We start from the raw sequence: 23,806 nt of genomic DNA, 5'->3' as shown, positions 1-23,806 counted from the left end.
TCACTAGGCCGCCCATTCAACACTGCCTTCTTATCTTTAGGTACATACTGAGCCCCGATACGTGTGTGGAGCCTGGAACAGGGGCTACCACCTGTAATGTATCAATGTGTCTTTTTTGTCACACCTGATAACAATGTGTGTTGATCACTAATTCCCGTGTACCAACACCATATGTTATTGTATTGCCCCTCTATATGTGCTCAATATTCCCCTGATTAGATTTGACGCGAAACATGCGTATAGGGATTAGCTGCACTAGGGCACAATAGGGCTAAGTAGCAAAATGACAAGGTTCCAGAGGGGGGCTGTTAGAACGGGTGCTCCGTGAATAGGACGCTAGGGTCACGCTAGCACCAACATCTTAGGGCGGTCTAGGGACCTAGAACCCACTAATACCCCCATCCAGTGCTGACTGCTCTACTCTCAGTAACACCACATCTACTGAATATCTACAAAAACTGGAGGACTACAGGAGAACGGTAGGACTACCGGTTATCTTAGGTGCCGCCGTGCACCGTGTTATTCACTATCTTTTGTGTTATTGTGCACTTTTTTGTTATCAAATAAGAATATCTAGGGACCCCTTTCTATGAAATGAATTAAAAGTTAAGTTTTAATAGGAATCACCATCCCCACTCTGTCTTTGTACTCTCAATTATAGGTGATTAAGTCATCAATTAACATATAGCTTCTTTCCAGCTGCACAAATGATCCAATTACCTGATGAACGAGCATTTTGCTTGTTCGTCGGGTAATCACCGCTGCATTTACACCACCAGATCATCACTAACAAGTGTTACTATGAACACTCGTTAGCAATAATCTGCTCAATCCTCGGCCCATGTAAAGGGCCCTTCACACAGTGAATGCTATCACTGATAACACCTCCACCGTATACAACTATACAACTGACAACTATCTCTGAATATACACTTACACAGAGAATGCTATCAATCACTGTTAACACCTCCCCATGTACAGCTATCAGTGACTGACAGCTATCTATGTATACACACTTACACAGAGAATGCTATCAATCACTAATGACATCTTCCCTGTGTACAACTATCCGTATAAAGGAACAAAAACACGTCCCACGGCGCGAATTACCGTCAGCCAGTCACCAGGATCAAGAAGAAATCTTTTTATTGCAGCGATACAACGCGTTTCGGGGAATCACTCCCCTTCATCAGGTACACAGAGCTGCACAAAAGTAACAGCACAAGGCTACACATATTTATACTTACAAACATACCGCCCTTAAAGGGTCACAGGGTCAGAAGGGAGGAGATTTGGGTGTTGCCTAAATGATCAGTGGCAAATATAATGTGCATATCTGCAAGCTCTCATAATGAGCCGCCGATGTGCACATTAGAAACACATTTGTATTATATAAAGCTAGAAAAGCACACTGAAAATAGTCCGTTTTGTAAGTGACCTCAAAACAATACACCCATATGGGGGCCGACCCTATGAGGTGTGCAATAGCAAACGCATCACAGGTTTCTAATCAAATAAGGCGATTGTAAAGTTCTATCAAGACTCTAGGACCTGTGTCACATGACCGGATCCCAGTCACGTGAGAGCCGTTGCTCGGTCACAAGGTAACAAAAGTGGTGAGGGGGCCGTCCTCTCTAAAGAAGCTAGCTCACGTCACTCAACCTGGTATCACATGGCTCACATCACGTGAGTAAGATCCGATCATGTGAGAGCCGTTACCTAGTTACAGGGACACTTGAATGGTGAGAGAGCCGTCTGACTTGCACTTCTATAACCGCACATCGCATAGTCAGATAGAAACTTATCAGAGTCGTTTTTATAAACCAGAGGGCGCTCTCACTGGAAATCTACTGTGATTCAACAGAAAAAGAACATTTAGAACATTCACAAAAATAGAGGAGGGGAGGAAAAAGAAAAGCATATATTGTGAAGATCACATACATATAATGTTGCCCTACAGATACAATAACTAGATTCCTGAAAAATAAACAATGTTATTAAACATAAATAGGAAGTGGCATGATACGACCTTAAAAAGATTTAAAAAATTGATATATATATAAAGGTCTACAGCACCCGCTCTTCCCAGGTGGTCTCCCATCCAAGTACTGGCCGAGCCCAACCCTGCTTTGCTTCTGAGATCGGACGAGATCAGGCGTACCCAGGGTGGCATGGCCAATAAATAAAGGAAGGGAAATATAAAATCTGATACTCCTTTTAAGAAAAGAATTAAATAATTTTAGCCACTTATTAGGTTTCTAATTAAGAAAGTCCTTCTACTAAAAGAATATTAATATTAAGAATTAAAAATATATAAAAAGAATTTTTATGTGATTGGGACGTCATCCAATCAAATCACATAATAAATTGACATTAGTCATGCAGGATTTGGGGGATACAGGTGGGTGCATGCGTGCAGTTGGTAAAAGTACACACGCATGCCACCACTATCCCAAAATACCTGATGATTGACAAACATCACCAATTGGTGGCGTGGTTGTCACCCTATTATTTTATCAGAAAGAAGAAGTTCAAGACAGCAGTAATGTAGTTAAGGGTCTGGATCTAATAGAGAAAAGACAAACATCTATTACTCATATTTTCCCTTTCCAATGATGACAGGGTGTATATATCATCAATTTATAGATTGATTTCAAATGCCTCATTAAGACCCTGGGGGCTCAGGCTATTAAGTTTATAGATCCAGAACATTTCACGTCTTTTGATTGTTTGTGTAATGTTCCGGATGTCAGCATGAATTTTCTCTATAGGTATTACAAAAATACTTGTAAAAAAGACCCTGATGTTTATCCGCAATATGTCTTGATACACTGTGCTGCATAAATTTCTTCTTAGTGTTTGAACGGTGTTTGTTCAACCTATTCCGTAACGTCTGTGTGGTGCGACCCACGTACTGTAATCCACATTGGCATTCCAGCACGTAGATCACATTATTTGACCCACAGTCCATTGGTTGCTTAATATTAAAAATTTCCCCAGTAGTATTACTACGAAAAGAGGTAGAGTTACGTATAGAAAGGCAACATAGACATTTAGATTGTCTACATTTAGTACTACCCACTGGTCTAGATGGTATAAATGAACTAGTGTTCGACCCAGTTGTTTTTTGATGGAATTTACGTAATTTAGTAGGTGCTAGCAAATTTTTTAGGGTTTTGGCTCTCCTAAAAGTTAGGGGCGGGTGGCTTGGTAGGGATTTGCCTATGTATGGGTCTTTTTTAATAATATGCCAATATTTGGAAAGGATATTTCTCACGTCCTTATGATTACCACTATAAGTAGTAATAAAGTTGGTACCCCATTTATTATTTTGCTGTTTGTCCTTTGCCTGATCTTTCTGGTTGGCTAATAGGCAATTTTCTTGTGTAAGAGCCTTGGCTCGATTAAAAGCCGCCTCAATAACCCTATGAGGATAACCTTTTTTCTGAAATCTTCTCCGAATGATTTCACTCTGTGAGATGAAATCCCTAGTTAAAGAACAGTTCCTCCTTAATCTCTTAAATTGACTAAAAGGGATATTTGTCTTCCATTTTTTGAAATGGAGACTCGAATACTCAAGATAACTATTGCAATCGACCTTTTTAAAGAACGTACGTGTTATAATTTTGTCACCAACAGCATTCATTTCTAGGTCCAAGAATTCAATTCTTGAACGGTCATGTGTCCCGGATAAAGTGATACCCCAATTAGAGGAATTCAAGTATTGAATAAAGCCCATAATAGAATCAGAATCTCCATCCCATATGAAAAACAAGTCGTCTATATAACGACGATATAATACAATATTATCCGACCACTTGTTCTTTTTTACTCAGTATGTGTTTTGCAGAGTCAATCAGGGTCCTGATTGACTCTGCAAAACACATACTGAGTAAAAAAGAACAAGAATACATTTTGAAAACAGACTCAGTAATGGCACTTTTTTACCATCTACCCCAAATCCATAAGGATGTCCAGAATCCTCCGGGCCGCCCCATCATATCTGGGATATCCTCTCTGACTTGCAATTTGTCCCACTATGTGGACATCTTGCTACAGAAATATGTAATTCGGTTACCTTCCTATTTGAAAGATTCCACTTCTTTAATAACTACACTCCAAGGAATCACATGGAAAGATACATATTCGTGGATAGCCCTTGATGTTGCGGCCCTATATTCAAATATCAATCATGAATTGGGAATAAAATGTGTTGATTCTTTCCTTGGTAAAGATTCTTCTGTACCTGTTGATCAAAAGTCGTTTATATTGAAATCCATTCAATTTATCCTGACACATAATACATTTTCTTTTGGTGAACAACTATACCTCCAGTGCAAAGGTACTGCAATGGGTACGCGTTTCGCGCCCAGTTTTGCGAACCTTTTCATGGGAGTGTTTGAAGATCAGTATATTTATAAGTCCACCCAGTGGTCGGATAATATTGTATTATATCGTCGTTATATAGACGACTTGTTTTTCATATGGGATGGAGATTCTGATTCTATTATGGGCTTTATTCAATACTTGAATTCCTCTAATTGGGGTATCACTTTATCCGGGACACATGACCGTTCAAGAATTGAATTCTTGGACCTAGAAATGAATGCTGTTGGTGACAAAATTATAACACGTACGTTCTTTAAAAAGGTCGATTGCAATAGTTATCTTGAGTATTCGAGTCTCCATTTCAAAAAATGGAAGACAAATATCCCTTTTAGTCAATTTAAGAGATTAAGGAGGAACTGTTCTTTAACTAGGGATTTCATCTCACAGAGTGAAATCATTCGGAGAAGATTTCAGAAAAAAGGTTATCCTCATAGGGTTATTGAGGCGGCTTTTAATCGAGCCAAGGCTCTTACACAAGAAAATTGCCTATTAGCCAACCAGAAAGATCAGGCAAAGGACAAACAGCAAAATAATAAATGGGGTACCAACTTTATTACTACTTATAGTGGTAATCATAAGGACGTGAGAAATATCCTTTCCAAATATTGGCATATTATTAAAAAAGACCCATACATAGGCAAATCCCTACCAAGCCACCCGCCCCTAACTTTTAGGAGAGCTAAAACCCTAAAAAATTTGCTTAGCACCTACTAAATTACGTAAATTCCATCAAAAAGCAACTGGGTCGAACACTAGTTCATTTATACCATCTAGACCAGTGGGCAGTACTAAATGTAGACAATCTAAATGTCTATGTTGCCTTTCTATACGTAACTCTACCTCTTTTCGTAGTAATACTACTGGGGAAATTTTTAATATTAAGCAACCAATGGACTGTGGGTCAAATAATGTGATCTACGTGCTGGAATGCCAATGTGGATTACAGTACGTGGGTCGCACCACACAGACGTTACGGAATAGGTTGAACAAACACCGTTCAAACACTAAGAAGAAATTTATGCAGCACAGTGTATCAAGACATATTGCGGATAAACATCAGGGTCTTTTTACAAGTATTTTTGTAATACCTATAGAGAAAATTCATGCTGACACCCGGAACATTACACAAACAATCAAAAGACGTGAAATGTTCTGGATCTATAAACTTAATAGCCTGAGCCCCCAGGGTCTTAATGAGGCATTTGAAATCAATCTATAAATTGATGATATATACACCCTGTCATCACTGGAAAGGGAAAATATGAGTAATAGATGTTTGTCTTTTCTCTATTAGATCCAGACCCTCAACTACATTACTGCTGTCTTGAACTTCTTCTTTCTGATAAAATAATAGGGTGACAACCACGCCACCAATTGGTGATGTTTGTCAATCATCAGGTATTTTGGGATAGTGGTGGCATGCGTGTGTACTTTTACCAACTGCACGCATGCACCCACCTGTATCCCCTAAATCCTGCATGACTAATGTCAATTTATCATGTGATTTGATTGGATGACGTCCCAATCACATAAAAATTCTTTTTATATATTTTTAATTCTTAATATTATTATTCTTTTAGTAGAAGGACTTTCTCATTTAGAAACCTAATAAGTGGCTAAAATTATTTAATTCTTTTCTTAAAAGGAGTATTAGATTTTACATTTCCCTTCTCTTATTTATTTTTATATATATATCTATTTTTCAATTTTTTAAATCTTTTTAAGGTCGTATTATGCCACTTCCTATCTATGTTTAATAACATTGTTTATCTTTCAGGAATCTAGTTATTGTATCTGTAGGGCAACATTATATGTATGTGATCTTCACAATATATGCTTTTCTTTTTCCTCCCCTCCTCTATTTTTGTGAATGTTCAAAATGTTCTTTTTTGTTGAATCACAGTAGATTTCCAGTGAGAGCGCCCTCTGGTTTATAAAAACGACTCTGATAAGTGTCTACCGGACTATGCGATGTGCGGTTATAGAAGTGCAAGTCAGACGGCTCTCTCACCATTCAAGCGTCCCTGTAACTAGGTAACGGCTCTCACATGATCGGATCTTACTCATGTGATGTGAGCCATGTGATACCAGGTTGAGTGACGTGAGCTAGCTTCTTTAGAGAGGACGGCCCCCTCACCACTTTTGTTACCTTGTGACCGAGCAACGGCTCTCACGTGACTGGGATCCGGTCATGTGACACAGGTCCTAGAGTCTTGATAGAACTTTACAATCGCCTTATTTGATTAGAAACCTGTGATGCGTTTGCTATTGCACACCTCATAGGGTCGGCCCCCATATGGGCGTATTGTTTTGAGGTCACTTACAAAACGGACTATTTTCAGTGTGCTTTTCTAGCTTTATATAATATAAATGTGTTTCTAATGTGCACATCGGCGGCTCATTATGAGAGCTTGCAGATATGCACATTATATTTGCCACTGATCATTTAGGCAACACCCAAATCTCCTCCCTTCTGACCCTGTGACCCTTTAAGGGCGGTATGTTTGTAAGTATAAATATGTGTAGCCTTGTGCTGTTACTTTGTGCAGCTCTGTGTACCTGATGAAGGGGAGTGATTCCCCGAAACGCGTTGTATCGCTGCAATAAAAAGATTTCTTCTTGATCCTGGTGACTGGCTGACGGTAATTCGCGCCGTGGGACGTGTTTTTGTTCCTTTATACTACTATCTTCTTGGGGGCTCCAGGCTTCTCCGTTTGAAGATCTTCTGTGATCCCGTGGCTGCAGACCGCCCTATCCAGACATCCAGGCTTGTTTGATAATACCTACAATAGTGTTGTGCCTATCCTTGCACAACCATATAAGGTGAGCCTTACCATCTCTCTCCGTATATCAATATATACCCACAGAATTACCCTATGGTGCGCCCATCTGTGTTTTTTTACAGATTTTAAACCAGCCTGATATATTACACTTAACCCCTTCAGGACACAGCCTTATTTTACCTTAAAGGGCTTCTGGCACCCCACTAAACCTTTTTTTTTTGCTTACTTATAATCCCTACACTGCGATTTATGGCTACATGATCTAATTAATCATTTTGGTCCTGTAGATTTTGTTAAAAAGATGCTTTTAAAATATGCAAATTACCTTGCTACCAGCAAGTAGGGCGTCTACTTGCTGGTAGCAGCCGCATCCTCCGATCCTAAAGACGCCCCCCTCCGCATTGTGATTGACAGGGCCAGGGAACGGAATCGTTCTCTAATGGCCCTGCCTGTTTGCATTCAATATCTGGCGCCTGCGCCGCGGCCGTACCTGTCTTAAATCAAGCAGGCGCACTGAGAAGCGGCCGCTCACTCGCTCGGCCGCTCCATCCTCAATGCGCCAAAGACGTCACATCTACACCCGGCGCAGGCGCATTGAGGATGGAGCTGCCGAGCGAGCGGCCTCCTCTCAGTGCGCCTGCGCCGATTGAAGACAGGTACGGCCGCAGCGCAGGCGCCAGATTTTGAATGCAAACAGGCAGGGCCAGCAGAGAACGATTCCGTTCCCTGGCCCTGTCAATCACAATGCGGAGGGGGCGTCTTTAGGATCGGAGGATGCGGCTGCTACCAGCAAGTAGACGCCCTACTTGCTGGTAGCAAGGTAATTTGCATATTTTAAAAGCATGTTTTTTACAAAATGTACAGGACCAAAATGATTAATTAGATCATGTAGGCATAAATCGCAGTGTAGGGATTATAAGTAAGCAAAAGGTTTAGGCCTCTTTCACACTTGCGTTGTCCGGATCCGGCGTGTACTCCACTTGCCGGTATTACACGCCGGATCCGGAAAAACGCAAGTGAACTGAAAGCATTTGAAGACGGATCCGTCTTCAAAATGCTTTCAGTGTTACTATGGCCCCCAGGACGCTATTAAAGTCCTGGTTGCCATAGTAGGAGTGGGGAGCGGTATACTTACAGTCCGCGCGGCTCCCGGGGCGCTCCAGAGTGACGTCAGAGTGCCCCATGCGCATGGATGACGTGCCATGCGATCACGTCATCCATGCGCCTGGGGCGCCCTGACGTCACTCTGGAGCGCCCGGGGAGCCGCACGGATGGTAAGTATGCTGCTCCCCCGCTCCCCACTACACTTTACCATGGCTGTCAGGACTTTAGCGTCCCGGCAGCCATGGTAACCATTCAGAAAAAGCTAAACGTCGTATCCGGCAATGCGCCGAAACAACGTTTAGCTTAAGGCCGGATCCGGATCAATGCCTTTCAATGGGCATTCATTCCGGATCCGGCCTTGCGGCAAGTCTTCAGTTTTTTTGGCCGGAGCAAAAAGCGCAGCATGCTGCGGTATTTTCTCCGGCCAAAAAACGTTCCGTTCCGGAACTGAAGACATCCTGATGCATCCTGAATGGATTTCACTCCATTCAGAATGCATTAGGATAATCCTGATCAGGATTCTTCCGGCATAGAGCCCCGACGACGGAACTCTATGCCGGAAGACAATAACGCAGGTGTGAAAGAGCCCTTAGTGGGGTGACAGAAGCCCTTTAAGGACCAGGCCATTTTTTGCAAATCTAACCAGTGTTTAGAAGCAAATCTTGAAATTTTTCCGAAATTTTCAAAAACCCAATTTTTAGAGACCAGTTCAGGTCTAAAGTCACTTTGCGAGGCTTACATAATAGAAACCACCCAAAAATGACCCCATTCTATAAACTACACCCCTCAAGGTATTCAAAACTGAGTTCACAAATTTTGTTAACCCTTTAGGTGTTCCACAAGAATTGATGGAAAATTGAGATACAATTTTTAAAATTTTTAATTTTTTGGGCAGATTTTCCATTTTAATAATATTTTTTTTCCAGTTACAAAGCAAGGGTTAATAGCCAAACCAAACTCAATATTTATGGCCCTGATTCTGTAGTTTACAGAAACACCCCATATAAGGTCATAAACTGCTGTACGGGCACACGGCAGGGCGCAGAAGGAAAGGAATGCCATACGGTTTCTGGAAGGCAGATTTTGCTGGACAGTTTTTTTTTACACCATGTCCCATTTGAAGCCCCCCTGATGCACCCCTAGAGTAGAAACCCCCAAAAAGTTACTTCATTTTAGAAACTACGGGATAGGGTGTAGTAGTTGTACTAGTTTAGGGTACATATGATTTTTGGTTGCTCTATATTACACTTTTTGTGAGGCAAGGTAACAAGAAATAGCTGTTTTGGCATCGTTTTTATTTTTTGTTATTTACAACATTCATCTGACAGGTTAGATAATGTGATATTTTTATAGACCAGGTTGTCACGGATGCGGCAATACCTAAGGCTACTTTCACACTTGCGTTCAGAGCAGATCCGCTCATATAATGCAGACGGTGGCTCCGTTCAGAACGGATCCGTCTGCATTATATTGTTAAAAAAATTTCTAAGTGTGAAAGTAGCCTGAACGGATCCGTCCAGACTTTACATTGAAAGTCAATGGGGGACGGATCCGTTTGAAGATTGAGCCATATTGTGTCATCTTCAAACGGATCCGTCCCCATTGACTTACATTGTAAGTCTGGACGGATCCGCACGGCCAGGCGGACATCCAAACGCTGCAAGCAGCGTTCATGTGTCCGCCTGCTGAGCGGAGCGGAGGCTGAACGCCGCCAGACTGATGCATTCTGAGCGGATCCGCGTCCATTCAGACTGCATCAGGGCTGGACGGATGCGTTCGGGGCCGCTTGTGAGCCCCTTCAAACGGAGCTCACAAGCGGACACCTGAACGCTAGTGTGAAAGTAGCCTAATATGTGTACTTTTTTTTTATTTATGTAAGTTTTACACAATAACAGCTTTTTTAATACAAAAAAAATGATGTTTTACTGTCTCTATATTCTGAGCCATAGTTTTTATATTTTTTGGGCGATTGTCTCAGGTAGGGGCTCATTTTTTGCGGGATGAGGTGACGGTTAGATTGGTACTATTTTGGTGGGCAAGCGCCTTTTTGATCGCTTGCTGTTGTACTTTTTGTGATGTAAGGTAACAAAAAAATAGTTTATTTAGCACAGTATTTATTTTTTACGGTGTTCATCTGAGGGGTTAGGTCATGTGATATGTTTATAGAGCCAGTCGATACGGACGCGGTGATACCTAATATGTTTACTCCCCCCCCTTTTTTTACCAATTTTTTAAAACTTTATTTGTGGAAAATGACGTTTTTGTTTATTTTTACTTGAAACTTTTAATTTTTTTGGGGGGAAAACTTTATTTTTTTACTTAATTTTTTGTCCCACTTTGGGACTTGAACTTTTGGGGGTCTAATCCTTTACAATGCATTCCAATACTTCTGTATTGGAATGCATTAGCTGTATAAGTAATACAGTGTGTATTACTCATACAGCTTCCGGCCTGAGAGATCCAGGGGGCTGGATCTCACAGGCTCGTCACCGGAAGGCAGCACGATTCCTTCCTTAGGCATCACGCTGCCTCCCATGCCATCGGGTCCCCCCTACAACTGCATGGTGACCCGTTGGCACCGCCCGATCGCCGCCGCAAACCGCACGTCTGAATTGACCTGCAGTTTGCGGCGATCGCCGACACAGGAGGGTCACGGGACCCCCCCCCCCCTTGCATTTAGCCAAGGTGCCTGCTCAACGATTTGAGCAGGCACCGGGTTCCAATCACCACCCGCCGGGCGGCGGGGATCGGAAATACACAGGACGTACCCGTACGCCCTGTGTCCTTAAGTTCCAGGACATCAGGGCATACCGGTACGCCCTGTGTCCTGAAGAGGTTAAATAGAACCTGTCACCGGGATTTTCTGTATAGAGCTGAGGACATGGGCTGCTAGATGGCCGCTAGCACATCCGCAACACCCAGTCCCCATAGCTCTGTGTGCTTTTATTGTGTAGAAAAATTAAACGATTTGATACATATGCAAATTAACCTGAGATGAGTCCTGTCCCTGACTCATCTCACATACGGGACCCATCTCAGGTTAATTTGCATATGTATCATATCTTTTTTTTTTTTTTTTACACAATAAAAGCACACAGAGCTATGGGGACTGGGTATTGCGGATGTGCTAGCGGCCATCTAGCAACCCATGTCCTCAGCTCTATACCCAAAATCCCGGTGACAGGTTCCCTTTAAAGTAAATCAGTTGATAGTGGCATTAAAATACAAATGATGGGCATAAAAGTGGGAACAAAAAGTGTGATTTAAAGAATTAAATGATTTCGGGCCACTGATCTCGCACTGCCAACATACAGAGGGTGATGTCCTGCATCACATACAGTGGAGTTCAGCCTGGCCTGAACGGGTTCTGGGCACAAGAACTGGCATCAAAGTGGGTAGATGGACACTTTTCACTGATTTGAATAACTGGTGTTATTAAGGGGTTAAATGAATTCGGGCCACTCAGCTCACACTGCAACCATACAGACAGCGATGCCTTGCATCATACTTATTTGATTTCAGTCACCTAAATTTATTTAACTCCTTAAATACACCAGTTACTTATTTAAACCTGTAAGGAACTTACCTGTCCGGGCTCCAGCGGCTGAATCTTTTGCTTCAGCACAGCTGCACTGGGAGAGACGTTCTGCTGAGCTTTGCCCCCAAGTGATGCGCCTGTGTATTTAGTTACTGGGTGTAATGTTCTGTTTCTCCCTGCAGCGTGCATGTGTCGACAGGTAGTCTGGCTGACTGACAGCCCAGCTGTCCAGTTGTTTTGTCTTTTTTTTTTTTTTAAACTCGTTTTATTAAAAGAGAATAAGACAAGTATGGCATACACATGACATCACGGTGACCCACGCAGGGGCCAAATGAAAGAGCAAATATAGTACAGTACAGTACATATAGAACGCAAGAATGACCTGCAGCTGGGATTGCATATAAGAGATTTACATGACAGTGACTCAAGTGACACACTCTGAAAACTATGCAGACATGATGCATACACAAAAGGCTAGTTAGTAGAGGGTACAACTTAACCCATTGGTGTGTATCCCGTAAGGTAAATGAACCTAAGGGCCATCAGCTGTCGAGTACAGACGCAAAGTATGCAGGGTAAGCGGGGACGCACACCAATCACCCCATACTTTATCAAATTTTTGTGGACATCCCCTATGCTTGTATACAATGTTCTCCATCAAGACCGCGTCGTTCACAAGCGAGAGCCATTGTACCTTTGAGGGGGGGGGGGAATCTCCCATCCATTGCAGGGCAATCGCCTTCCTAGCCAGGAATAAGGTTTCCAGGTTTCCTCCAGGAAAATTCTGTGGTAATGGGACCACGACTCCTCATCCACGATACCCAGGATACACATTTTGGGACATAACTGCAATGCCGTAGGGACCATGGTAGTGAGGACCTCCAACACCGCAGCCCAGTACTGGCCTATGATTGGGCAATCCCAAATCATATGCCAGAAGTTAGCACCTTCCGCATTGCACCTATGACACCTGGAGTGATCAATCCTACCCATCTTTTGAAGTCTAGTGGGAGTGAGATAGCTGCAATGCAGAATAAAGAGCTGAATCGTCTTGTTGTTAATAGAGGGGGACACTCTGGTTGGGGCTATTAGCGCCTCCTCCCACTCAGCAGAATATAAAAAGGGTATGAGCGACTTCCACCTGTCCTCGACAGCCAACGGGGTCACCAGCATACGACAGTCAAGCAAATGTGTGTACAAGGCTGAGATTATCCCTCTAGGGCCCTGAGATTTCAAAACCCCAATGATAGGATACTTAGATATGGGCCTCATCCCACCCTGAAACTGAGCCTGCAGCGCATGTCGCAACTGTAAGTACCTGTAGAAGAGGGTACGCGGCACCAGGAATCTCTCCTGGATCTGCAAGAATGAGACCAACTGCCCTTCCTCGTACAGATCCCCTAATACTAGAACCCTGTACCTCCTCCACTCAGATGCCCCCTCTAACCGCATCAGATAGGGGAACATACAGTTATCCCTTATGGGGTCCTCACTAGGTAGATCCTTGTAAGCATTCAGCTTAGACGCCTGCCATATCTGATGGGCTAGCTTGTGGATTGGGAGTTTGCCCTTTTGTAAGTGACAGGAACCCTCCAGAACAGGCCACAATGTAGACACATTCAGGTAGTCATGCAGATAGGATTCTGCATTAGGTTGTGAAGCCTCGGTGACCCAGTACCTCAAAAATCTCAGCTGGCTTGCTATAAAGTACAGGAAAAAGTCAGGGAGGGCAGCACCCCCCTGCATCTTTGACCTCTGTAGAACCAGGAGTGAAAGCTTTCTTCTGGATTTGCCCCAGACAAAGGCTGTAATCAGAGCGTGGATTCGCTTGAAGAAGCCTCGAGGAATAGGGGTACAAACGTGGGACAACAGGTACAGACCCTTGGGCAGCAGCACCATCTTTCACCAAATTCAATCTCCCCATAACTGACAACGGAGGGACTCCCATGTTCTCACTTTATCTTGGAACATAGATTCCAGGGGTTCAATATTCAAAGTATAAGAGAGCTGTGGTACCTTAGTAATAATTACCCCTAGATACTTGAATCTATCAACTACAAGCAGATTGTGGTGACACTCCGGCCAGTCGTGTTCCCATAGGGGCATAATGGCAGACTTGCCCCAATTTATGTGTAACCCAGAGTATTGCCCAAAGGACTCTATGATTGCAATCGCTCTCGGAAGCGACACCTCCGGATCAGACATAAACAGGATCAAGTCGTCCGCATACAATCCTATCCTATCCTCCCTACCTCCCACAGACACCCCAGTATAGACTGAATCCTGCCTAAGTCTAATGGCCAGGTGCTCTATCGCTATTGCGAACAACAGGGGTGAAAGCGGGCAACCCTGCCTAGTACCCCTTAGCAGGGAAAGTCTGTCAGAGTATGAACCATTTAGCTGAATACATGCAGAGGGATTACGGTAAAGAATGCCAATCCACTTAATAAAGTTGGGACCAAAGCCAAAGCTCCTCAGTACAGCTGTCAAGAAGGGCCACTCTAGAGAGTCGAAAGCTTTAGCCGTGTCTAAGGAAGCTAATGCCCATCTTGCTTTCCCAGCAACTCTCACCTGCGCAATCACTTGTGCTTTTCTGATGTTATCTGAGGTGGATCTTCCAGGCATAAAGCCTGACTGGTCAGAGTGGATCACAGATGTGATCACCTTGTTCACTCTGTTAGCTAAAATCCTAGTCAGAATTTTATAGTCCAAATTCAAAAAGAAATTGGACGATAAGATCCACAGTCCAACGGATCCTTGCCGGGTTTCAAAATCAGAACAATGGAGGTGTCGTACATTGAGTCTGGCAATGATCCGCAGGAGTGCGCTGCTTTATATAGCTTTAACAGTTGCGGGCCCAAACTCTCCCCATACTTAGAGTACACCTCCACCGGAATGCCATCCGGACCAGGAGCCTTCCCTGACGGTAAATCCTTAATGGCTCTCTCCACCTCCTCCAAGGTAATATCCTCCTCCATAATACCCCTGTCCAAGTCATTCAGCCTAGGGTGGGAAACATTACTGAGGTATGATTCAAGCTCTTGTTCTGAGTAACTAGCCGCCGACCTGTATAGACCCGCATAAAAGATGTGAAAGCATTTCAATATATCCTGCACCGTCTCCACTATGCGTCCATCAGTCTCCCGTAAGCGAAGTACTGGTGGAGCCATAGTGTTGGAGCGAGCTATATACGCAAGCAACTTTCCTGTCTGATTGCCCGTTTCAAACGCCTGCTGCCTAAGGAAAAAAAGTTTCCTCTTACTCTTTTCATCCAGTGCAGCATGTACTGCCTGCCCCTAAACAGCCACTCCACCCTGCGCTCCTCAGTGGGGGACTCAATAAACTCCCTCTCAGCCTCCCTGCATCTGGCATGCAAGTCATCCTCCCTACGCCGCGCATCCCTCTTTACATACGATATGGAGGACTTAAGACACCCCCTGAGGTACGCCTTACCCTATTGTCTCCCACAACAATAAGGGATCAGTAGAATCATCCTGGACTCCAAAAAACATGCTCAGCTGATCTGGAATTCTGTCATTTAAACCAAACAGGGTGAGCCAGAAGGGGTGAATGCGCATCTTGCCGCCCGTGCGGACAGTGTCGGAAATCTCCAGCTCTGCCAGCACCGGGGCATGATCAGAGGGCCCCTGTGGTCCATAGCGAATGTCCACTAGATCAGTGTACACTATGGGGTTTCCGAATAAATAGTCTATCCTAGACAGGGCTCCTCTGGAGGGAGTGAAACAGGAATATTCCCTTGTACGTGGGTTCCTAGCTCTCCACATATCTATCCATCCCATTTCTTGAGAGATCCTTGCAAGGATCGTGTTTTCCCCACCTAGCCCACCCTGTCGGCCCTACAGCTAAATCTGTCCAGATCCTCGCTCACCACTTGATTGAAGTCCCCCATACACAAGAAGCGAGCTGTGGGATAGTTGGCCATGAAGCCCACCACCGCCTGCAGCAGGGAGAGAGACGCTGGAGGCGAGTTATATAGATTAACAATCACATATGGAACACAATCAATATGAGCAAATATGAAAATATACTGTCCCCCTGGGTCAACCACTCAACGATGAACCTCACACCTGAGGGATCTATGAAACAAAAGGGCCACCCCCCTGGAGTGAGAGCTACCATAAGCGCTAAATAAATGCTGGGCCCATGGTTTTTTAAGCCTATTACCCGTTTCTGGGGTGAGATGGGTTTCCTGAAGACCCAGTATATGTGGGTTAAAGGATCTAATCTGGGAAAACACTGCAATCCTCTTTTTAGGGTCGCCCAAACCTCTCACGTTTCATGACATCACTCTCAAGGGGGCCATGGTGACACCAGAATTGGATCAAAGACATATATCCCCTCACTTAAAGCATGTGCCAGTGTTGTATACATCAGAACCAACTGAGACAACTGTACCCCAGCTAGCATCATGAAGGCATTTGGCCATACTTGAGATGTGTAAACTTGATCATACAGTAACACAACATATAACAAAAACATACGCAACCTGAGTGTGTCAGGTACAGAACCGACTAACTTAGTGGTCCATAACTCGGGGACCTGCATGGTGTAGGTAGATGTTGTTACCACACAGGTAGTGCCCCTTCCCTCATTCCCGCCAGAGCATAAAAAACTGCCATGCTTAACACAAGTTGGTGGGACTAGCAAATATAACGTCCACAAATTTACTCAGAGATGTCCCTGAGATAGAAGTGTGCACCCCTTAAAGGCCATTAAACTGAAGTGGCCATCGTGAACATGACCAGGACACACTATCTCATATAGTAAAGTCCAGGAGTCCCAGAGCAAGTCCTATCCATAACAGACATGAGGGAATAAACAATACTTGCTGTGCATAGACGATAAGTAGATCAGCGCTGTGGAGGACGCGCAGACTTCCTTGAGGCCCAGTCCTCAGCCTCCCTGGGGTCGTTGAAGAAAACGGTTTTGTCGCCGTCTATCACTCTGAGGCGAGCCGGATAGGCCATAGAGCAGTGGTCCCCAACCTTTTTTGCACCAAGGACCGGTTTCATGCAAGCCAATTCTCCCAGGGACCGGGTGGGAGGGGAAAGGGGGCGGGGCTTAGGGGTGGGCGGGGCTGACCGATTCACGCGCATAACAAAACACAAGGTGCATATTAAAATATATAACACTATATAACGACTATATAAACTGACTATGGTCTCTGCTGCACTGGTCTCTGCTGCATTGTACCGTATTTTTCGCCCTATAAGATGCACCTAGTTTTAGAGGAGAACAATAAGAAAAACATTTTTTTCATTACACCTCAGGTCAGACCAGCAATCAGACCCCCAATGTTAATCAGACCTCAGATCAGACCCCCAAACCTTTATCCATCTATTAGCCCCCAATGTCAGCCATAAACCTCCCCAATGTCAGCCATAAACCCCCCCAATGTCAGCCATAAACCCCCCATTAGCCCCTCATGTCAGCCATAAGCCCCCATTAGCCCCTCATGTCAGCCATAAGCCCCCCATTAGCCCCTCATGTCAGCCATAAGCTCCCATTAGCCCCTCATGTCATCCATAAGCCCCCATTAGCCCCTCATGTCGGCCATAAGCCCCCATTAGCCACTCATGTCAGCCATAAGCCCCCATTAGCCCCTCATGTCAGCCATAAGCCTCCATTAGCCCCTCATGTCAGCCATAAGCCCCCCATTAGCCCCTCATGTCAGCCATAAGCCCCCATTAGCCCCTCATGTCATCCATAAGCCCCCATTAGCCCCTCATGTCATCCATAAGCCCCCATTAGCCCCTCATGTCAGCCATAAGCCCCCATTAGCCCCTCATGTCAGCCATAAGCCCCCATTAGCCCCTCATGTCAGCCATAAGCCCCCATTAGCCCCTCATGTCAGCCATAAGCCCCCATTAGCCCCTCATGTCAGCCATAAGCCCCCATTAGCCCCTCATGTCAGCCATAAGCCCCCATTAGCCCCTCATGTCATCCATAAGCCCCCATTAGCCCCTCATGTCAGCCATAAGCCCCTCATGTCAGCCATAAGCCCCCCATTAGCCCCTCATGTCAGCCATAAGCCCCCCATTAGCCCCTCATGTCTGCCCAATGTCCCCCATTAGCCCCTCATGTCAGCCATAAGCCCCCCATTAGCCCCTCATGTCAGCCATAAGCCCCCCATTAGCCCCTCATGTCTGCCCAATGTCCCCCATTAGCCCCTCATGTCAGCCATAAGCCCCCCATTAGCCCCTCATGTCAGCCATAAGCCCCTCATGTCTGCCCAATGTCCCCCATTAGCCCCTCATGTCTGCCCAATGTCCCCCATTAGCCCCTCATGTCTGCCCAATGTCCCCCATTAGCCCCTCATGTCTGCCCAATGTCCCCCATTAGCCCCTCATGTCTGCCCAATGTCCCCCATTAGCCCCTCATGTCTGCCCAATGTCCCCCATTAGCCCCTCATGTCTGCCCAATGTCCCCCATTAGCCCCTCATGTCTGCCCAATGTCCCCTATTAGCCCCTCATGTCTGCTCAATGTCCCCCAGGTCAGCCATCATCCCCCAGTGCAAATAAAATAAAATAAACACTTACCTCTCCTGCTCTTAGTCACCATCGCGATCCTCTTCATTCATTCTGCTGTCGGCTGTGTATCGCTTGCTCCTAGCCTGGCTGAGAATAAGGTTGAGATCCCTCCAATTCAAAAGGCGCGCTAGGAGTGGTCTTGGGGGAGCCCCGGGTGGCGGGTGTCTGGCTGGAACACAATGGGCTCTCTCCACCGCATACGCAGGAGTGAAGGGCTCCTCAGGGAACTGCACCTTAAACCAGGTCTCCAAGAACGCCGCCGGATCTCTGCCTTCGGCTTTCTCAGGTAGGCCCAAGATCCTCACATTATTGCGACGCGATCTATTTCCCAGATCATCGCATTTCTGTTGCCATTGACCCACTGATCTCTCCAAGTCTTGCACTCGCCCCTCCAGCAGCCTGGTCTGATCTTCCAGGGCAGACACCCGGTCCTCAGTGTACTTGACCCGATCCCGCAATTGCTGCATGTCATGGCGGAGCAGGCTGACATTCACTCTCACCTCCTCCAGCTTCCCGGTGAGCGAGGACTGGCATGATGATATCACCAGGAGCAACTGATCGTAGGCAGCCTTGAGAGTAAATTCAGGCTCGGCGTGATCTTCAGCCTCCGCCTGCTGGGCGGCCTGCCCGCGGGTGACTGCCGCGGCGCCATTTTGGGCCTCAGATCTTGCAAACTCTTTCAATCTCTCAGCGGCTGTCTGTGCTTTGTTGGGCCCCATGATCGGTGTGCGGGGTCTCCTCCTGCGTCTACACACCGTCCACTCTGTGCCGGCAGTTTGTCAGGATGACTCAGGATTGTAGAGGGTAAGCGGAGCTGCTCTCAAACGCGTGCTCTCATGCCGGCAGTTGGCCAGTCTGTTTTAATGTTAACCTATGGGAGTGCTAGGCACTGGACCAATCTGGCTCTGATCCAAGGACCTGGCGCCCTATTTAAATCCCCTATTGCCATATTGTCATTGCCAGTGATAGTCTTTTAACTCACTAGTATTTGTTCTTTGTTCCTGTTGATTACCTTTGATACCTCGCTTTGACCTTGGCATGTTTCCTGACCTTCCTTTGTCTCACATGGTACTGTGTAGCCTGTCTGGTTCTGACCCATTTCATACAACTCTGCTTTTGTGTTTGTCAGTATTGTGTGTTTTTCTTTTGTCATGCACTTCTATCAGTGTGGGGACTGTCGTCCAGTTGCGGTTTTGCCTTTTAGGGCTTATACTTCAGGTAGGTAAGGAAAGCTGGCTGTGTTCTAGTTCAGGGACTCATGTCCTTGTCTGTCCCTATCTACAGTCATTGCAAAATCGGTGAATCCAGAGGGTAGGTCATCAGTATTTAAGTTTTGGAAATCCATTTTAAGGCATAAATAACATGCTATCTTTAGTCAGATTGTCAGTACAACTGCAGTGATACCAAGCATATATAGTTTTTCTTTTTCTTCTCTTTTTTTGTGTAATAAATACACCATTATCCTCTTCAGGACACAGGGCGTGCAGGTACGCCCTTATGTCCTGGTACTTAAGGACACAGGGCGTACTTGTACGCCCTGTGTATTTCCGATCACCGCCGCGCAGCGGGCGGTGATCGGAAGCCGGTGCCTGCTCAAATTATTGAGCCGGCACCTCGGCTAAATGCCCGGGGGGTCCCGTGACCCCCCCCTATGTCGGCGATCGCCGCAAACCGCAGGTCAATTCGGACCTGCGGTTTGCGGCTTTTATCTATTGCGGCGGGCAGTGCCATCGGGTCCCCTTGGGGCTGTGGGGTGGACCCGATGGCATGGAAGGCAGCGTGATGCCTTCCTGAGGCATCTGCGCTGCCTTCCGGTGAAGAGCTTGTGAGATACAGCCCCCCTTGTTATCTTGCCTCACAAAAAGTGTAATATAGAGCAACCAAAAATCATATGTACCCTAAACTAGTACCAAAAAAACTTCCACCCTATCCTGTAGTTTCTAAAATGGGGTCACTTTTTTGGGGTTTCTACTTTAGGGGTGCATCAGGGGGGCTTCAAATGGGACATGGTGTATGTGGCGTAACCAACCTCGCCACTGTGTTTTGGAGGGGGCTGTTTGCCAGCCTCCTGCCCCAGGATTACGGCCCTTTAAGGTACTTTTACTAACTTTTAAACCCCTTAACCTATTCAAGTGAATTTTGGATAGGTTTGTCCCCAAGTTATACTGGTTAAATTGATATAAGTTATATGTATGTACAATGTAAACTCACAAAGTTGTAACAATTTATAAGAAGTGTAACTTTTCAGCATAGGAGATAGTTGAGCAGATACAGAAATTGACTCCATTATCTCCTAGACAGAGGGGAGGAATATGCTGGGTGTGTTTCTATTGTCCCATTGTGCCATTGTCCCATTGTGTGTTTAAATGGTGATTTCTGTCCTGTTGTCTCCACATGTGTATTGGCGATTTCCCTTTGTCCTGAGAGATAATTGAATTGCTCCTCGGGTGTCTCCAGGGCAGAGAGGAGGAAACCATGATGCATTGTGGGGATGTGTTGTGTATGTGTATCCTGAATTGCTGCATATCTGTCCTGTGTCACAGTCTCCCTTCTGGTTCCCTAGGGGCGTGTCCACCAGATGGGGACCTGCATAAATACGGGCGAGTAGCCCTCAATAAAGAGTTCCTGTTTTATCCTTCATCATGTTGAGACTGGGGTTTGGATAACTGATCAAAACTGGGGGATTGCTATACGCTGAAGATTTGCTATACTCCCCTGGCATAACTACTAGCTCTTGTAAGAGCTGTTCCTGCTCTCTGGTTTTAGGAGAGGTTCACCCACTGGAGCCTGGAGCCTTGTCGTAGGTCCAGGGTGGGTAGGAGACGGTGAGACCTCAACCAAGCTTCGGCGGTTCGTGGGGTCTGCAGTGCGTACAGTGTCAAGTGGAGTGCTTGGAGTCCTCGGAAAGCACTAGGAGCATCTATCGATGGAGGTACCAGGTCGGGGTGCCAGGAGATCTGTTACAGTGTAAAAAAAAAACAGTCCAGCAAAATCTGCCTTCCAAAAACCGTATGGCATTCCTTTCCTTCTGCGCCCTGCTGTGTGCCCGTACAGCAGTTTACGACCACATATGGGGTGTTTCTGTAAACTACAGAATCAGGGCCATAAATATTGAGTTTTGTTTGGCTGTTAATCCTTGCTTTATTACTGGAAAAAATGGATTAAAATTGAAAATTTGCCAAAAAATTTAAATTCTGAAATTTTATCTCCATTTGCCAATAACTCTTATGGAGCACCTAAAGGGTTAATGACGTTTGTAAAATCAGTTTTGAATACCTTGAGGGGTGTAGTTTCTTAGATGGGGTCACTTTTATGGAGTTTCTACTCTAGGGGTGCATCAGGGGGGCTTCAAATGGGACATGGTGTCAAAAAAACCAGTCCAGCAAAATCTGCCTTCCAAAAACCATATGGTATTCCTTTCCTTCTGCGCCCTGCCGTGTGCCCGTACAGTAGTTTTTACGACCACATAATTACTTTACACAGTTTAATGTCATCTGCAAAGATTGCTATTTTACTGTGCAAGCCTTCTACAAGATCATTAATAAATATATTGAAGAGAATATGGCCCAATACTGACCCCTGTGATACCCCACTCGTAATGGAGACCCAATCTGAGTGTGTACTATTAATAACCACTCTCTGTTTTCTATGACTGAGCCAGTTGCTTACCCACATAGAGACATTTTCTCCCAGTCCAAGCATTCTCATTTTATATACTAAACTTTTATATACAGTGTACAGTGTCAAATGCTTTGGAGAAGTCCAGATATACGACTAGAACTCAGTCTAGAACTTACCTCCTCATAGAAACCGATTAAATTAGTTTGATATGACCGATCCCACATAAAGCCATGCTGATTTGGCGTTATTTGCTTATTTTCCTTGAGGTACTCCAAGATAGCATCTCTTAGAAAACCTTCAAACAGTTTACCCACTACAGATGTTAAACTTACCAGCCTATAATTTTTGGGCTCTGTTTTTGGACCCTTTTTGAATATTAGCACTACATTTGCTATGCGCCAATCCTGTGGAACTCTCCCTGTCAGTATAGAGTCCTTAAATATCAGAAATAAGGGTCTAGCTATGACATTACTAAATTCTCTTAGGACACAGGGGTGTATGCCATCTGGTCCTGGGGATTTGTCTATTTTTATCTTTTTAAGACGCCGCTGTACTTCTTCCTGGGTCAGACAGGGCACTTTTAATAGGGAATTAACTTTTACATTCTGCATTTCATCTGACAGTTTATTTTCTTCAGTGAATACAGTGGAGAAAAAAAATATTTAATAGCTTTGCTTTCTCCTAATCGCTCTCTGCAACTTCCCCCTCATTACTCTGTAGAGGGCCGACACCTTTAGATTTATACTTTTTACCATTTATATAATTGAAAAACATTTTAGGGTTAGTTTTACTCTCTTTGGCAATTAATCTCTCGGTCTCTAGTTTTGCTGCTTTTATTTGCTTATTACATATTCTATTTTTTTCTTTATAGTTTTTCAGTGCTTCCTCGCTACCCTCCTGTTTTAGTGATTTAAATACTTTCTTTTTGTCATTTCTTTCTTTCTTTGCATTTCTTTTTATCCACATAGTTTTTTCCTTGTTCCTTAAACTTTTATTCCCATAGGGTATGTACTTCTCACAATTAGATTTTAGGTTGCTTGTAAAAATATCCCATTTTGTGTCTGTATTTTTTGTTTTTGAGGACTCTGTCCCAGTTAGTTAGGCCTATGGCCTCTCTTAGTTGGCTAAATTTAGCTTTTTTGAAGTTTGGTATTTTTGTTCCTCCCTGAAGAAAAGCTCTTTTGAATGATAATTAGAAGATTATTACTTTATGGTCACTATTTTCCAGTTGTCCCCTGACCTGCACATCTGTTGTTCTGTCAGGCCTATTGGTTCGTACTAAGTCCAGTATGGCCGTCCCTCTAGTTGGGTCCTGAGCCAGTTGGTAAAGGTAATTGTCTTTGGTTATTGCCAAGAACCTGTTTCCTTTATGAGATATACAAGTTTCTATATCTGGGTAGTTGAAGTCCCCCATAATCACCTCATTATGATTTGCCGCCTCGTCTATCTCGTTTAGTAGCAGATTTTCTGTGGACTCTGGTATATTAGGTGGTTTATAGTAAACTCCTATTAGTAATTTAATATTGTTTTTTCCTCCACGTATTTCTACCCACAGTGACTCCACATGTTCATGTCCCTCACTTATATCTTCCCGGAGTGTGGGCTTTAGACAGGACTTTACATAAAGGCAGACCCCTCCCCCTCTCCGGTTTTGACGATCCTTTCTAAACAGACTGTAACCCTGTACATTAACTGCCCAGTCATAGCTATCATCCAGCCATGTCTCAGTTATTCCCACTATGTCATAGTCCTCCTCACACATCACTAATTCCTGTTCACCAGTTTTATTAGTCAGGCTTCTGGCATTAGTATACATACA

General features: G+C 44.6%; 1 pseudogene; it reads right to left on the bottom strand.

Annotated features, from left to right (window-relative positions):
- Nucleotides 1-2,064: 2,064 nt before the first annotated feature.
- Nucleotides 2,065-2,183, bottom strand: LOC122925338 (annotated as a pseudogene).
- Nucleotides 2,184-23,806: the final 21,623 nt, after the last annotated feature.

This window comes from Bufo gargarizans, chromosome 1 (assembly GCF_014858855.1).
Source record: "Bufo gargarizans isolate SCDJY-AF-19 chromosome 1, ASM1485885v1, whole genome shotgun sequence".
NCBI classification, from domain to species: Eukaryota; Metazoa; Chordata; class Amphibia; order Anura; family Bufonidae; genus Bufo; species Bufo gargarizans.
This window is presented reverse-complemented; position numbering and strand designations above follow the sequence as displayed.